This window comes from Rhynchophorus ferrugineus, unplaced genomic scaffold (assembly GCF_030347505.1).
Source record: "Rhynchophorus ferrugineus isolate W39M unplaced genomic scaffold, kcgeb_rfMv2 rfM11, whole genome shotgun sequence".
NCBI classification, from domain to species: domain Eukaryota; kingdom Metazoa; phylum Arthropoda; class Insecta; order Coleoptera; family Curculionidae; genus Rhynchophorus; species Rhynchophorus ferrugineus.
This window is the reverse complement of record NW_027472590.1, coordinates 32,621,776-32,639,934: the sequence shown is the minus strand read 5'-3', so window position 1 is coordinate 32,639,934 and position 18,159 is coordinate 32,621,776. Positions and strand designations below refer to the sequence as shown.

The window sequence follows — 18,159 nt, the reverse complement described above, 5'->3', positions numbered from 1 at the left end:
TCCAGTAAGTACGTTGAATACAGCAGGGGTTCCCATTCCAGCTGCAACCATCATATCGTCATGCAAAAGATGACTGCGTTAGTTCCTTACTATGGCTGATCCATATATCGAGCTTCTTTTGGCATCCAGTTTTAGTTAAGCCTTTTAAAAAATTGAGAGAGATCGGTTGCGAAGTTTTGATGCATCAACCGTACAATCGGGACCTAAACCGTTATGACTGCCAGATTAATAGTGTCGGATTATGGTTTGTTAACAAGTAGAGCTGACAGCTGAGTAGACAGGTTCAGTTTACTAAAATTCCTGATATGGCAACGCATTTTCAAGACGTCATTAATATGTAATAATGCAGGTACTTAAAATACACCCTGTATTATACCAAGAAATGTTTCTTTTATTAACTAACCATCCTTGTTAATCTACTCATTCTTTATTATAATTTTAATCGTTTAATTACACATTATTCTACTGGACTACATTGCAATGGTTTTAACTGAAAGTGGAAAGAAGTAATCGTTGATGTACTAATTTATTATCATCAGTAGATCAATATAATCAGTAGTGTTTGGTAATTTTATCCAGCCTGAAAGACTAAATTGAATTACTTTCTGTTATTTATAAAATAATATCAGACGCTGGTTCAATAAGGTTAATTAATAAGTCATCCTGAAGGATATAAGTATTTCACGAAACCGATATCAATTAGTTCCTTACGTATTCACTATTTTTCTTGAAATAAAAGTAACTGTTTCTTGGGAGCATATTATTATCCATTCTTATTTGATTTATAACTTCAACATGGATCTGGTATGAATATAAACGTAAAATAACGTGAATTGTGAATAATAACGTGAATGAATGAGAACCTGTTGGTTCGCCCTATTTAAGATGGCGTGTATGTCACATCTATTCTGAAAATAAACTTGAAGCCAGACGGTGGCAATAAAAGGTAACCAAGTACTGCCTTATGATTTGCCTGGGACCCCAAATACTATATGTACAAAATTTTATAAAAACTTTAGTTTTGGAAAGAAGTATGAGAATTTTATTAAAAAAAATTAACAATTTTACTAACTCATCTCTCTGACATCCTTAACAGTTATTGTAATCAAAACCATACATATATCTGAATAGTTATTAGTGATTGATATGTATATTCATAAGTTAGCTTTTAGAAAACTTAAAATACGAAATTACTTTTTCCCCTATCCAATATTTATCTGCACAACATTATTTTCATTAAATATTTAGGGTAAAAATAAAATATATCGAAAATTATAGAGGAAGTGCCATAATACCTGTTGTTTATCAGAATCTTGTGTGTGTTATTGCCTTTCTGTCTACGAACCCAATTTCGATTTAAAATCACATTTCTCTTATAATATTTTTCAAAATCTGGTAATGTGTTACGCTCCGGCAATTTCCGATTTACAGTGAGAATGGGGCAATTTTATTTTACGACCTTCGGTAGTAAAAATCCCGAATAGAACGAGTAGTGAAACAGCCATTTCCCTAGAAACATATGATGGTTTTATTTTCTAGTCTAGTCGTTGTACCTCTCGATTCTGTTTTTAATATCAATCGAAATATGGTAAAATTCGCGCTTCTCACGCTGTCGTTATTTTTCTCGTGGGTCTCCGTACTTTTAGTATAACATGATTTGCATTAATATGTAGCCAGGGTACCAGTTTAATTTTCGTTGTGCCAAACATTTATAGTCGAACGGTCGCGACTCAGAAATAAATTAAAACTGAAGCTCGTGCTTAGAATTCAAAGATTATTTCGGTCTACACAATGATTTAATTAATCCACAAGCGAACACAAGTTACCCATTTCTTCGATTTTTGTGTTGTTTACTTTTTCCAACAGAGGCAGCTTAACTTTACCTCTGTTGCAATTACAGTTGTTACAGTTGGGTAGTATTTTAATTACTTGCAATTAAAATACGTAGTTGAAATACGTATTTTGCATTTTAATTGGCATTTCAAATACCTGACGCTGAGGTATTTTGCAGTGAACAGTCCAAATACTAATATTCAAATACTCAAATATTCTAAATATATTTGAACATATAGTCTATTCAAAGTTTTGTTTAGTAATACGTCATGGATATTTGTGACGTCGAAACATTGCAATGTTGCATCAACTCTGAGTTTTAGATCAGTTTGGCTTTGACATACAAAAATATTCTAATCTAAAACAAACAAGTACAAACTATTTTATCGATATAAACATAACTTAATAAAATTACTTTAGAGAAAATTCTCTCTCTGGAAAGTAAACACAAAAGAGTTGGGGATATGTAGCTTTCTGCGGGATATAAGACATCCTTTTATACACTCTTACAGGGCATAGGGTTTAAATGGTGTAAAGATAACCCTCGGAGAGGTTTAATAAAACTTCCAGACATTGCCTTGAAGATAATTCAATTTTTAATTGTTAATCTTCAAAATATCAAGGAGAATTGTTATTCAATTAGTAAATATAGAAACAGTTTTGTTTCCAGTTATTTGTGCTCAACTACAAATCATGTGTGTAGTAGGTTATTGCTACTGTTGGGAACTATTGACTGAAATCGACTATCGACTGTTTAGTAATTGACTAATTTTCACTACCGACTGTTTCAGTCTTATTACTTTTTACTAGTGACTATTTCAATCGACTGTTTTCATTCTCGATTTTCGGTCCGACTGATTTTGTTACTATTCACTATCGACTGTTTCAGTCGTCTACTTTTAGTTACTATTTTTGGTTATACTAGTTTCACTTGAATGATTTTTAACGTTGAGGTTTGAATAAATTCGGTTTTTTCTATGATTAGGTATATGTTTAATTTTTATTTAGTATTTATGTATTTATATATTGTACATTTTTAGTTTTTAGGTTTTCTTTAAGTTCTATTGTATTGTCTATAGTTATTATAGTATATTATTTGGAAATAGCAATTAACATGTAAAATACGATAAAATATTTGTGGGGTATTATTCCTTTCCATATTACATTCCTTTTTACAAATCCACTGAACACTTAAATATAAAAGTAATTTTACTTTGTTTAAGATAAAATTATTAATTGCATGTTAATAATTTATATTCAGTAGTATTTTTTTTCCTTTTCTTTCTTTTTAGTTAGTACGTGAAGGAATATGTATCTCCGTCTCGCTTATTCTACCGTTAGAAAATATAAATACATATAAAATTAACTGGTCAAGCAATTATCTCCGTCCTTTCCTCTCTAGCAATTTATACAAGAAAGGGTTCGTACAACTTCGTCTGACATCAGGAATTGAACAAAACAGACGAACCGTGCATTTGACTGAAAATAGTCTTAGTAGTTTCGTAGTTTTTTGACTATCGACTGTTCCGACTTTTTTGCAACTATCGATTGTTTCGACTGTTTTCAGTCGATAGTTCCCAACTCTAGTTATTAACTATGAAGTGTTTCGATGAAGTTCAGCTAGAAGAAACTGTTTTTATTGTTCTAAATGAATTATAGTTTTAGAGCACATAAACTATCCATGGCTATGAATATTCATGAACTGGATAGCTTTCCTAGACTAACCCATTACTTTTTGCCCTAGGGATTATTGTAGTAGATGCACTTTCATCATCAGTCACAATATGCCAGAGACAACTCTTGCTTTTTAATTCTTTATTTTTGATAGCTTGAGCTCGGGTGTCATGCAGTTAGTCTTGCAATTCATTGCATTTGAAATTGTTTAGTCCCCTTGGCCATTTTCTCTATTTATATTGATACTCCGCATATTTACTTTAAATATATATTAGTGATCAAAATATATGTAAGCACTTGATGTCATTAAGTAGTGTTAGTTTAACCATACATGAAAAAATTCGATTTAAAAAACACGAAAAAGGAATCGAAATATTTTTATTTCGGTCTCATTATTTCATATAAGCGAATAATTACCATTTAAATCATTTTCCTTATTAAGAAATCGAAAAAGATACAAATATTTTTAATGATAAGAAAAATAAAACCGTTGCTTTTCTCTTTTTGTCTCTGTTTCTTTAACTATTCGACATGACGCTGCCGATTTTGTTATTAAGATCCTTATCGATCTAAGTAATAGTAAATGTTTACATAAAAGATAGTTTATATCAGAGCTATTGAAACCCTATAAACAAGCTAGAACTTTGCGATATGCTGACATCTTCATTATAGTTCAGCTTTCTTTGATAAACAACTGGATAAACAGTTTTGTTCTATTTTAATCAATTTATTGTATAGAAAGAATATTTCATCCAGTGTATTTAATTACTTTGTGACTCATAAATTATACAAACTGTCTTAAAAGAAACTGTACTTTTTTACAAGAAATTGAGAGAAACTCTTTAGAGAATTCCATTACCATAGGAATGTGCATAAATCGTCATTACGCCATATTTTGCCCAAGAATCTTAAACGGTACCCCTACAAAATACAATTGGTGGAAGAACCAGAGTATGAACACAGTGGCACCACTGAAATCGTGTAAATAACGTAAAGTTTATTCTTATAGTATATATTTCAGTGTATTTTACGCTTTGGTTAATTAACTTTCATCCTTCGTATATAAAAGAAATGAAATAAATTACATAACTTTCTTGTCAACCCCATATAGTGCTTTTAATTAATTAAACATTATTTATTATATAGTCTATAAAAAAAAAGTGAAATCATGCCGTCAAAATGTAAAATGTATTGCCAATTGCAGTTTGTAAATTCGTTGACAATATATTCTGTGTGATGCTGTCTGATGCGTTCGAACACAGTTGTCAAATGTCTACAAAATTCTTCAAAACTCTTCATTAATTATTTTGGCGCTTTAATTGTTTTTATAAATGTCAAATCGCTACTTATTATTACTCTGATTGAAAATTCCGAAGCCAATAAATAGTTAGAAACAGATTACGTCTCTAGTCAGTAACGTCGAACAAGAACGAGGTAATGGGGGCTCCCTCTATTTTATGGTGTTGCAGTTGCACTGAATATTCTCTAAAATGCACTAAAATGTCTCAAAAAAAGAAAATAACATATAAGTAAGTGAGTGAAGTATTTCAAATTGTTTTGGTAAAAACTAAAGAAATGTTTAATTGCGTTTCATGTAATTTATCCTTTTTGAAGTAAGCCTGAAAGAAATAGACAGTAGATTAGATGGTTAAACAATATGAAAATAGAGTATAACGTCTTCCTCTGTATCACTGTATATTCAATCATATCGAATTATTATTGGATGTAGTAAAGAATTAATACAATGCAATTTTACGAGCCGAGAAATATACACAAGCAACAAATATTTGGATATGTGGAAGGAAGGATTGTTTATAAGGTAGATTTGACATTGACAAATGGTGAAATTGTGATCTAGGTACAGATTGGAAAATAACAGTGTAGTTATTGACTTGAATAAAGGCTCAGGACTGAATGAAACTTTCGGGATGTGGGATTGCAATGCTGACAATTACCAAGACATTGGAAAAGAGCGAAAACAAAAAGGTAGGATAACTGTAGAAATATGTATTGTAGAGTGTGAAAGATTTATATTCATAGATATGTACGTGATTTTTCCGAATATACATGAGCATTTGTTTAAAATGATTGAAGAGAGTTAATACTGACTGTTTAGCAGATGAAAAATGGATTAGGAAGAACGCATATCAAGAAATATGTGCACAGGTAGTAGCAGAAGAACTACGGTAATATTAGAATGACTTGACAAGGAAATACAAAAACGAAGGAAAAAAGAACTAAATAAAAAAGTTAAATATGCTCGGTAAGTAAAGCAAAATACATTATTTGGATATGCAGGGGATGCCGTAGGGGCTTTGGAATATAATTTAATGTAAATATAATAAAACAACTCTAACCTACAAGCTATTGTGACTGTATAATTAATTGTAGTTTAAATCTTTTGATAAATATGCATTAGATGTACTATAATGTTAAAATAAATTATATTTATAACATTTTTGTTTAGTTATTTTATTTACATTAGAATATTGTTAAATATCAAAGTCAAAGTTAACTGCGGCAACATTGCGATGGTTCGTATACATTTAGAAGACCTGAGATCAGTGCTATTTTGGATAGACTATAAATATTTTTTGTTAAACATATTAAATATTTTAATATATTTAACATTTTTTTTGTACCGCACTTTATTTATATTAGAACAGAAATTAAAGGCTGTCGACGAGGGTTAACATCAACAACACATTTATTTTCGATAAATGCGCGGACCTGTCTGTTAATAAAGGTCAGGATATTCCAAATAAATCCCTCCAGCGCCAGAGATCAAAGGCTAAAATCCTACCCCGAAAATCCGAAACTCATTTGTTTTCGTTCTTTATGGTACTAATCTGGAGTTTTCACTTAATACATTGATATAAATGAATCGCTGGTCGATACTACGACCAGTGGGTGTGTTATTGATGACATATAACACAGACAATAACGAATTTTATCCCTTTTAACATTTGTTCAAGTCATTTTTTAGATAAATTGTTTAATACATTTTATTTTTGTATGTTATTAGGGTTACTTTGTGCAGAAAAAAAAGTCTTTCTAATAAGCGTCCTACATTTTTGGTTTGTTAAAATGTGATTTATTCATGTTATGTGTCCGGAAGCAGGGGAGGAGATATGGCGAAGATTATATTGTTATTTTCCGCATAGCAATTTTAATAATTCTAAATTTAATATTAATAAAACTGACTGCCGAGTCAGCACCATATTTTACCTGTAATCCAATTTTGTGGTTGCTGCTTTACACTGTACACTGTTCTTGGTTGGGGCTGGGAAAAAGTTCGCGGCGTTTTTCCAATAACGTTACTTGTAGTGCGTAATCAAGGAAATGGGCATGATGACTAATTTTGAAAAACAACTTTGACACAATTTTTTCTGTTTGTTTTATCCGGAATAAAAGTTATTTCTGTAGAATGTAAGATCTAATGTATATTTCAGATTTTCCACTGAATGGCCTTCTAAGACTATTGAACGACCATATATTCTCATAAGTATGTACGTATAAGTAACACGTGGGGCAAAAGTCCCGCTACCATTTTGATTCCGCGAGATCTTGTTTATGTGATGTTTGGCTCAGCTTCGTTTTAACCATTATTATGTAGACGTCCAAATTTTATTATAAATAGTGAAATAGTGACAATGTTTATTGAAAATAATCGTTGCATTATTGCCACTCAGCGGAAATTGCGTCAAATGTATCTTAATCGTCCAGTGACTAACAAAACCACAATTTACCGTTTACATGCGAATTTTTTAGAACATGGTAAGACAGCAAACTAGCTTCGTAACGTTGAAAATGTAGCTCTGGTGCGCGATGGTGTTGCAGAGCCTCCAGAAACATCAATTTGGAGAGGTGGTTCCCAGTTGCACGTTTCTACACACACTCTAAGGAAAATTTTGAAAACTGATTTGAAAATGTTCCCGTACAAAATTCAATTAGTCGGAAAATTGCCACCGAGGGATCCTGATCAACGATTTGAGTACAGTAATCCAATTCCAAGACTGTCTGGTGAAATTGGTTTATCGTCTAGTTTGATAATGAGCGATGAAGCCCATTTTCTTCTCAGTGGCTACGTCAATAGGTTCAGTCAGTTTTGGGGAACGCAGAATCCTCAATTAATTCATGAAACATCATTGGATCCACTAAAAACAACTCTATGGCGTGGTATTCATGCTTGAAACATCATTGATCCCTGATTTTTTTATAAATTACATAGGTGTTGCCATTACTGTTACTGCTGAACGGTACCAAGGCATGATTCGACATTTTTTTGTGCCTAGAATGGAAGAGCAAGGACTAGAGGATATGTGGTTTCAGCAAGATGGGGCCACAACACACACAGCTCGTTCAATAATTCAATTATTGAATGACGTTTTCCCACGAAGACTAATTTCGCGAAGTGGCGATTTGGCCAGCCAGATCTCCGGATTTAACAGCACCCGACTTTCTTTTATGGTGTATTTTAAAATCAAAAGTTTATGTGAATAAGTCCCAAAGGATTCAACATCTTCAAGACGAAAATTTGTCACGAAATTGAAGAAATTCGGCCTCAGATGTTATAGGAGGTCATGAAAAATGCTTTAAAAAGTGCCGAAAGTTTCATAGCGAATCGTGATCCCCATTTAGCCGATATAATTTCAATTTATAATGGAAACAAAATGTAAAGACCAAATAAACTTCTGATGAAAACCAATCTTACTGATCTTTTCTTTAAACAAAGTTATAGGCAATCAAAATGGTAGCCGAACAGGCAAAAGCCTCTCGTTTTTCAAAGAAGACTTTTAATTAAATATAAACCCTTAACAAGGGTATTTCTAATCCATCATAGTTATATTAACATCTGATCAGGCTAATAATGGTTCTTTGTACCTTAAATAATTCGATGAGTTATACTTCATCAGGCTGGGGATAACTGATTCATATTTGATTGAACAGACATAGTATGTTTTGGTTGATTTTTACCTTTGCGTTTATTTCTTTCTATTTTCTGCGTCTTTGATCACCACATCAATTCTAATCCTTTGTTCTGCTTGATGTGAATTTGTTCTTTTTGTTCCAAGATACAAAGCACAAGTACAAGCCTATTTTTATAATAATTTTCTGAAAAATCGGATCCCTTGTGCAATTAAAAATGTATTAAAAATGTACTTAACATTTTTAATACATATTTGGAATTTATTATGTTTTTTTTATCACAAGCTCAATTTCTCTTTATTAAGTCAATTAATTATCTGAAGTATCTGGGCTAACGCTTCTTATAAAAACCCTCTATTAATTAATAAATGTGTTGGATACATTGGGGTGTTCCTTCAAATTAATTTTTCAAGCTTTTACCTCTTTTACACTCTATTAAGCCATTTTATGTACTAGGGATTTTAGATATTAAGAAAGCAAACTAATTTTCATTTATATCTACGTCGGTTTAAAAGGGTGAAATGAACTTGATCTTTATACCTGACATAAATTTTACAATAAAATATTAATTTTAAAATCAACAGTGGTTAATAATTGAGGAGATATATTCCGGCGTTTTACATATAGATTAAATGATTAAAAGGGAGCCGTTACTCAAAAAGATATTAGCGAGGAAGAAAAACCGTCTAAATTGGAATATTAGGAAAATAGTTTCGATCTACCCCTCTTATTAACGTTAATATTAAATTTGGAATTAAAAGAATCACTAAAATGGGAATTATAATGGTAACTCTTCGCTCGTTATTCTTTTTTCATTATCCCGTTATTCGGGTTTCATTCTGTTGGATAGCTGATGGCAAGGAAATTGAAGGAATTAAGTGAAGAAATCTGAATTATTTAATACTACAAAAGCGAGCTTTATTTTTATGATATGTTTACATGTTTTCTTAATATCTTTTTCTTAAAATGCAGATAAAGAAGTGTATCATCCAAGAAAATCATAAATCGTGGTGAATATTTATTTCCTGATATTTATTTCTGATTCTGATGGCTTTCATCTGATAATTCGATATTTTAGACATTTTTTACATATGGAGAAAGAACTATTATAGCTTAAATATCGATATTTTGTTGCTGTAATTCTTTGATCTATTTGCTGTGTCTTTGTTCGTTTTCCTTTTTTTTCTCTTGTTCCAAGGAACAAAATGCCTATTTCTATAATAACTTTGCATTTTCTAAAAAAATCTGATGCCCTGTATAATTAAAAATGTATTAAAAATTTACTTAACTTTTTCAATACATATCTGTAAGTTCTTATATTTTTTTATCATATGCTTAATTTCTCTTTTTTAAGTCAAATAAGTTCTTTATATTTAGTTCTTTTTACGATTATTGAGGTAGATGTTTCTGATTTTTCGATTGGTATGAGGTGCGGTGATTAATTTTCTGCTGTAATCATTTTGCCAATTTGATTTGACTCAAAAGGTTTTTTATTATCAATTTTAATTTTAATTTGATTAAAGATATATTTTGAAACTACACCAATAGCTGCTATCCCTCTCTAGGAATGTATGGAGTGTAGTAACAATACTTGCATCTCTCTACATTTTCTTGGAGACGTGTCCAAAGCCTTACCCATCCAGAAAAGAATGATTAATAAAATGTAAATTCGTAGACAAAACATAGCGAAAATATACTATACCGAGCACTACTTAACTTTTGATTGTTTTAGGTACAAAAATCGGTTAAAAATAATGAAATTATAATATCTAGACAATACAACAACAATAGTGCAAGGCACACGTTTTAACGGACAATGACCATAGAGTAATATACATAGAGTATACTCTATGACAATTACTGAATATAGAATAAAGAAATATAGTGAAAGTTGTATGGAAAAATCGGGTCCCACGTTTAAGCTTTTCGGAATCCCCGTTACGCGGCCAAATGTAAATGAAAAATGCAACAGCTATATGTGTGTTTCTCTCTCGTTCGGCCTCGGTATTAATAATTCTAACCTAAGTAGTTAACGGCCATTTTTAGATAATATAATTTTTATTGTTTATTTACGTCAAGTTTTTCGGTATGTGTTTTTATATATATTTGACAATTACTTTAGATTATTCTGTGTATTTTAATTTATTAGTGTAATAGAAAGAAAACCTTAAGGAGATCTCTTATGATCTCCTATGTAGGTCCAGGAAAGTTTGTAATCATTTTAAAGATGAAGACTAGACCAAAATGTGGAAAGCCATGGCTGAAATAAGATGTAATTCCTACCAGTAATTTAATTAGTAAGTATTTTGTTAAATAATAATGATTTATTGCATTGAAATAATTAAGCAATATTTATTGAGATTCTTTACCTTTACTACAAGTTAAGGAACATATGCCCCCAATGGAGGTTCTAACTTGAAATTTATATGTTCATTTACCCCAACAAGATAAGTATATAATAAGAAAGCCTCAGCCTGTCCCATCAGTTTCTTTTCAGTTTCGATGAAACACTAATGGCTTTATCCTTATTGAAATGCAGTGGCGGAGGATATAAACTGTTATCGAAGATATTCTGCTTGCCTTCTAGAAGAACATTAATGCAGATACTGAATAAGATTCCTTTTTGCTGCTGGAGTAGTAACCTCTAATTTTACTCGTTAGTTCAGAAACTTGACTGTATAGACCGAACTTCAGTTGTCATATTTGATAAAATGTACCCCAATTTAGGTAGGTTGTTAATTTAGTTGATTCTAAAAAATAATACAACAGAACCATTAATAGTTATATTATCTTATTTTAATGTTTGTTTTAAATATTAGAGAGAAGATAATATCAGTGGATTATGTGTTTTGGATAGTGGAGATATCTCTGTGATTGTATATATATATATATATATATATATATATATATATATATATATATAATGTAAGGTAATATATATAATGTAATTGTAATATATCAATAAAATATATTTAAAAATATTTTTTTTATTTTCCCATTAAAATTAAAAGAATTTTTTTAATTTCCCGCTAAAAATTTTTACTAAACATTTTTAAATTTTCTGCCGTTACTAACTGTCATACGGCGCATGCGTAAGCGCCCTCACACGGGGATTCCGAGTTTCTTTATTCTATGATTACTGAATGGGAAGAAACGTTCAATAATTAACAAATGGCGTGCGTATACTGCCTTGCCACTTCATAAAAAAACAATTATAATGATATCAGTGCCTATTTAAGATAAAATAACCCTTCAAAAACGACATCACTTATTTAAACAATTATAATAAACTATAAATTAGATAAATACGAGTACTGGTCCGCATAATTTGGAAAACCTCCCGTATTACCGAATTAGATCCCACAAAATCCATCTATGTACGCTAATACCAGGGAAAAAGGGATAAAGAAATAATCGAGGTCGACCCCTTTTAAACCAAATTAAATGTTTATGAATCGGTAAAACTGAAGATGAAACGGGATATTCCGAAATTACGGCGCACCCGTGCTGAAAATCTCATTTTTATAATTGGTTCCGAGGGATACGTACAAAACAGAATAATCCTGATATTTAGTTCGAATATTATGGTAGATTCGAGGGTTTAATTGTTTAATCTGCATGTAAAGTACTACGGGAGACCAAAATCTAAATCATCCTCAGTTATTAGTTTATCCACTTCATATAATTGAGATTTAGATGATATAATCCTGTTGTTCGCAATTACGGAACTATGGAACTTACAATATTGCTAAATACGAGAGATGTACAAGATAATCTGAAAACCAGACCAAACAATATTTAATTATTAATAACCGGTCAATTGAAACACATTTCAACACAACAAGAACACATTTTTTTGGGAAAATTAGTTCTTTTTATTCAACATAATTGCCTTCAAGGGTGTGATACACTGATTATAGCGACCCTCCAACTGTTCGATAACATCTGTGTAGTCCGATTTGTACTTTGCTTCAAAATAGGCCTTAGTTTTGGCGATCACCTCTTCATTCGACGGAAATTTCTTCCTAGCGAGCATTGTTTTTGATCTGAGAACGGCAAGGAGTTGCTAGCGATGAGATCTGGAGAATACGGTGGATGAGGAAACAATTCGAAGCCCAATTCATGCACTTTTGCCATCTTGGTGAAGCAATACTTTCTTTTTCTTCAAATGCGGCCGTTTTTCGACGATTTCGTCCTTCAAACGGTCTAATTACGCTATGAAATAGTCGCTGTTGGTGGTCCTTCTTTTTTCAAGGTAGTCAATGAAAATTATTCCATGCGCATCCCAAAATACAGACGCCATAACCTTGTCAGCCGACTGCTGCTATTCCCCACGTTTTGGAGCGGGTTCATCGTGTGCAGTCCACTCAGATGAGTGTCGATTGGACTTTGGAGTGAAATGATGGAGCTATATTTCATTCTTTGTTACATATAGATGCAAAAATTCGGGTATATTATGCTTGATCATCTTCAAACACTGCTCCGAATCATCAACTCGTCGTTGTTTTTGGTCAAAAGTGACCTCGCGCGGCACTCACTTTGGACATAGCTTTATCATACCCAAATATTCGTGAATGATATGATGTACACGTTCAGTTGATAGTCTTTAGAATGTCTGCTATTTCAATTTCAATTTACAGTCATTCAAAGTCATTTTATTTATTGTTTCCGTCGGCAACAACCTCTTTTGGGCGTCCATTGCGTTCGCCGTCTTCGGTGTTCATTTCACCACGTCTAAACTTAGCATACCAATCCTTGATGGTTGATTTTCCTGGGGCAGTGTCTGGAAACTCGGCATCAAACCAAGTTTTAAGTATTTTTAGTATTTTTTCCCTTCAAAAAGTAATATTTTATCAACAGGCGAAATTACTTTTTGTCCATTCTTTTTGGAAAATTGCTTCACTCAAAATGCTATAATTCACAAACTAATAATACGACAGTTGTCAAGTACATACATGCATCTTGTGAGGGTCAGAGCGAACTAAAAAACATATGTATTTAATTCTATTAGCGCCATCTATGTGTCAGGCGGGGGACTTTTCCATTGACCTGTTATGTTGTTGAGCCACCATTTGACTTTATTATGGTTACAGTTCTTCGCGGGTAGATACATAGAATGTCTAGTTTCCAACAGAATTTTGGCAAATGTTTCTACCTCTAATTAAACTGTATTCATCACAGACGATGACGCTAGATGAGTATCAAAGATCTCCCCTGTTTCGAAGTCTGAAGAGATCACACATTTCACCAATCGCTTGTTTTATCTATTGCAAAACAAGGTGTAAAAGGCTGAAGCACAAACTACAAGATTTGGTATGTAAAATTAGTAATACATCCTCTTCGCATTATTTATACTGAAGCAGTGTTGTCAACCTACAACAAGATGTACTATATTGCATTATATTATTTTGTTTATCCCCTGTTCATTAAAATTATTTGTTTTCTTCACTATAATTAGCAGAAAAATATACATACAATGCTGGATATACAAATGCGTATCCGTAAAAACAGTTTTATTCTATTTTTTAGTAACAGAAAAGGTGTTGTGTAGTAAAGAAAGGACGTTACTCCCGGGTTTAGGGGGTGAAATCAAGATTTACTAAGTTTGCGAATAGTGCGGAAGTAAATGGGCCTAAATTAGATTGGAATCTAATTTCCGTAGGAGAGCTAATGAGGGTTGAAGATAACATGCGGTTTCATTATATATATGTCGATATTTCATTTATCTAAACTAGTTATATACAGAGGATTAGATAATATAAAATCTGTCTTTAAAACAACAAAATCATAAGTCAAAACAGTTGGAAAGAGAACTAAAATACAAAAGATAAATAAAGGAAGTGTCAGGAAATCAAAGGAAGGGACAATTAAGGAGCAAATTAGTGCTGTTACTTCTCCTTCCTTACTCCGGCTATGATGAATCTGTAATGTGAAATCACGGGAAAACTTTGGCCACTTTAGCATCATTTTCTGGCTTATAAAATAGTTATAATTTATATCGTATAACCGAACTAGCGACCCGCCCCGGCTTCGCACGGGTGCAATGCTGATACTAAATTAAATACACTACAGAAAAAATATGAACGTTGTATATAAAAACATAGCGGCCCGCTCCGACTTTGCACGGGCATAAAATATACATGCCTATGTCACTCAATGAAAACATGATTAAAATCGATCCAGTATTTTTGGTTCATTCATTACTGCCCTTGGCCTGCACGCATTAAATTTGGAGTAAAACAATTCCTCTTCCCCTATACTTACTATGAAGATTTCCTGCTATCTTTGGAATATCTAAATTCATACAATTTTTATTACATTACACATTTTTAAACGCAAATTTTAAATTTGTAATATCTCCGAAAATATTTGTTTAATTTACATGCTGTAAGGAACCTTATTGATCTATATTAATTGCACACTGTATTTAAGGTATTTAATTCGATAAGGATTAATGCCGTATTGCTTAAAATAGCTTCGTAAATAAGCCATTTTCTCACGTAAAAAGTAAACAATAAAAATGGTTAATGTGGGTTATCCCTAAAAGATAAACATATACCATCGCGGACTTTTTTGTAGACGTTTTTATGGTGTACAATACTGTAGTACATTAATTTGATCTAACTCGTAGGGTTAGGCAGCGTTTTTGCTAATTGCTAAATAAGCCTAAAAAAATAGGTTAATTTACATCACGTTAGAAACCTCTAAAATTAGCAATGTTGCCTTAGTATATTATGCATGTATTATACATATAAACCTTCCTCTTGAATCACTCTATCTATTGAGAAAAACCGCATCAATATCCGTTGCGTAGATTTAAAGATTTAAGCGCACATATGGATATAGGGATAGAAAAGGCGACTTTGTTTTATACTATGTAGTGATAATTTTGAGTGTAATGTTTCGTTTTACCAACTATGGCTTTATATGGACAGGGCCTACAGTTTAACGCGGGCTCGAACCACGGTTCTAGGCATTAAGCCTACCGACTGGCGAGTGACCAACTTAGAAATCATCCCAATAGACATCCGGTCTTACCCAGCCTGGTTACTGGCGTGACTGAGATCATTTTCATTGTCAGTTATTGCACTCTTGCCTAGGACGATCACAAATATTAAACACACAGTAGGTGGATCGTCCCGTCGCCTTTACCACTGCGCCAATCAAGCCGGCAGAATATATTTTAAATTGAATCTCGCATTTCGCAATTTCCTTGCTACCAGCCATCGAACAAAATGAAAACCAAAAGAATAAAAAGAGCGAAGACTTACCATTATAATTCTCATTTTAGTGATTCCTCTAATTCAGAATTTAATATTAATGTCAATAAAAGGTGGAGATGGAAACTAGTTTCCTAATATTCCAATTTAAACGTTTCATCTTCCTCGCTAATATCTTTTGGAGTAACGACTCCCTTTTAATCATTTAATCTATATGTAAAACGCCGGAATATATCTCCTCAATTATTAAACACTGTCGATTTTAAAATTAATATTTCATTGTAAAATTTATATCAGGTATAGAGATCAAATGTATTTCGACCTTCTATACCGGCGTAGGTCTAAATGAAAATTAGTTTGCTTTCTTAGGATCAAAAATCCCTACGACTTAAAATGGTTTAATAGTGTGTAAAAGAGGTAAAAGCCTGAAAAATTAATTTGAAGGAACACCCCACTGTGGCCAACACATTTGTTAATTAATAAAGGGTTTTTATAAGTGTTAGAAAGTTGTTAGCTCAGATACTTTCTGCTTATTTTACTACGATAATAAATGACGACGTTGTAATGAACTTGAAGAGGATAATCCGGAAGCGGTTGATTGAACAGAATATAATAGACAACATCGAAATATAACTATTACAAACTAACAAGTCTAGTAAGTATAACTTTTTTTAACAATATAATTGATCAATAACGATTTTCTAGTATAATTCGATCAATATACAGGTGTAGTTTTTCGACGAATCAACCTTCCAAATTTTAACTGACAAAATTTCTTTTAAAATACGACGCCCTGGTGAATAATTCGACTTCAATTGCCTTCTAGAGAGGGTTATTCACCCGGTTAGTGTATCATGGTGTCGTCTGTTATCTCAGCCAAAGACATGGGACGCCTATACATTGTAAAAGGGACAATGAAACAAGACCAATACAAGCAAGTACTAGAAACCCAATTACTTATGATTAACCCAGATTAATGAATGGTTCCCTGACGACAACAACATTATTTTTATGAATGATTCGGCACCGTGTTGCAAAGCCAAAAACGTGTATACAAAACGGGTGATTGCAAAAGAAGTGATTACCACCAAGCAGTAGTTAATTGAAGCTTTCATCAAAGAATGGCACCACAACATGCTCCGACGCATAGAAGCTCTTATTGTAGCAAGGATGGCGTCACTATATATTAAAATTAACTCTATTATTATTTAATAATATTAAAACTACTAAAAAGAAGATTATAAAAATGTTTTGAATATTTTTGTGATCCCAATAAACTAAAGATACAAATAAAAAAATATGAGAGCGCTAACTGATAATTTATGACAAAAATCCAATTAATTTGGCCACCCACTGTACACTGTTTGCTGGATATTTTTACAATTTCATGCCTATACATTTGGAAATATTTTAACAATCAGATGTTGATTAATCAAGGCCATACGGAGTACCTGACGTACATTTATTATTTTAAAAATATCAACGATATAGTCAATAGTCATTTCAATAATCATATCGATATTGATAAAACTGTTAACAAATTAACCTAACTTATTTAATAATCTTTTATAACTTAATGGCCAGCATACATCTTTTGGTTCAAATTGTATTAGATTATAAGATTCAATGAATTCGCGAAAATTTAACAGCTATTTCTGGAAATACAAGGGTGGTTCAAATATGCTGTAGATAGTGCGCATATATGTTTTGAAGATCGTGGCTTGAGTATGTGATAGCTGGGTGCCGTACGAACAGTGTGGAATCGCGTTCGTCGGGAGCGCACGTTTCACGCGCGTACTATGACCATGAGTGAACGTCAAGTCATTCTTTCTCGGTGTGGGAAGGACGTTAAAAAGACGGAGATTTTTCTGCGTTTGCGATATCAGTTCGGCAATGAGTGCCTGAGTAGGGCTACCGTGTTTAAATGGGCCAAAGCTTTCAAGACAGGCTGCAAAACCGTCGAGAATGAGCCGCATGATCGCCGACCGCGAACAAGCATCATACCAGACAACATTCGCTGCGTAGTACAATACATTTTGGATGACCGTAGGATGAATGTTCGAGACATTTCGGCTGAACTTTCGGCATCAGTATTGGTAGTGTAGAGTCTATCATCCACGAACAGAACCATTCCAGGAGCATTCCAGCACGAAGTGCGATTCTTCTCCAGGATAACGCGCGCCATCAAACCGCGCGTCTCAGGCTCGATACAATATCTTAATTAAGGTGGGAAGTCCGCCTCCCCTAAAGTCCGGATTTATCACTCTGCGACTAGCACATGTTTGTACCACTGAAAGATGCTTTCGGTTGGCAAAGATTCAACACCGATGACGAGGTAGAGGAGTTCGTGCGCATATAGCTCTCCTAGTTGCCCAAGAAATTATTCGATACCGGCATCAAAAAACTTCCGGAAAGATGGACAAAATGCGTAACTAGTGAGGGGAAATACTTAGCAAAGCTGTCAGAGTATTTGTCTCCATCATGTTTGAACCACCCTCGTAAA

General features: G+C 32.7%; 1 protein-coding gene across 3 annotated transcripts in view; it reads right to left on the bottom strand.

The window, feature by feature from the left end:
- Nucleotides 1–18,159, bottom strand: part of Trpgamma (Transient receptor potential cation channel gamma) — a 249,720-nt gene that overhangs the window by 49,384 nt on the left and 182,177 nt on the right. The gene's annotated exons all lie outside the window — the stretch shown is intronic.